General features: G+C 38.7%; 1 non-coding gene across 1 annotated transcript; it reads right to left on the bottom strand.

The window, feature by feature from the left end:
• Nucleotides 1-425: 425 nt before the first annotated feature.
• Nucleotides 426-532, bottom strand: LOC139845910 (small nucleolar RNA R71). The gene has a single exon (XR_011758663.1). It is a non-coding gene; the product is annotated as a small nucleolar RNA R71 (small nucleolar RNA).
• Nucleotides 533-927: the final 395 nt, after the last annotated feature.

Here is a 927-nt window from a genome sequence, read left to right on the forward strand (position 1 = left end):
AATCAGAATCCTCTAGTGATTCAGATTCAACAAATTCAATGATGGAAAATCTGGAACCTCTAAGTATGGAAGACCGAATGAGGGCTAAACGCACTGGCCAAGGTCACGCAATTACTCAACCAGACATTAATGCGCCAGATTATGAAATCAAAGGACAAATCCTACACATGGTAACTAATCAATGCCAATTTAGTGGTGCGCCGAAGGAAGATCCAAATGAACATCTTCGTACCTTTAATAGGATCTGTACTCTATTCAAAATCAGAGAAGTTGAGGATGAACAGATCTATCTCATGTTATTTCCCTGGACTTTAAAGGGAGAAGCCAAAGATTGGTTAGAATCGTTACCTGAAGGGGCGATTGATACATGGGATGTCTTAGTTGAAAAATTTATTAAACAATTCTTTCCGGCATCTAAAGCCGTAAGACTTAAAGGAGAAATTGTTACATTCACGCAAAAGCCAAATGAAACTTTATATGAGGCGTGGACAAGATTTGGAAAGTTATTGAGAGGATGTCCGCAACATGGTTTAGACACTTATCAAATAGTACAAATATTCTACCAAGGATGCGACATCACTACACGCAAAGACATCGATATAGCAGCTGGTGGTTCCATTATGAAGAAAACCGCAACTGAGGCTTACAAAATTATTGATAACACTGCTTCCCACTCACATGAGTGGCACCAAGAAAAAGATATCGTTAGATCATCTAAAGCGGCTAGAGCCGATTCTAGCCATGACTTTGATTCCATGTCCGCAAAGATAGATGCTTTTGAAAGACGAATGGAAAAGATGACTAAAGATATTCACGCAATACGAATTAGTTGTGAGCAGTGTGGAGGACCACATTTGACAAAAGACTGTCTCAGTATTGAACAAACAATGGAATAAAGAGAGAATGTTTCATATATAAACCAAAGGC

Source organism: Rutidosis leptorrhynchoides, chromosome 4, assembly GCF_046630445.1.
Source record: "Rutidosis leptorrhynchoides isolate AG116_Rl617_1_P2 chromosome 4, CSIRO_AGI_Rlap_v1, whole genome shotgun sequence".
Classification (NCBI taxonomy): domain Eukaryota; kingdom Viridiplantae; phylum Streptophyta; class Magnoliopsida; order Asterales; family Asteraceae; genus Rutidosis; species Rutidosis leptorrhynchoides.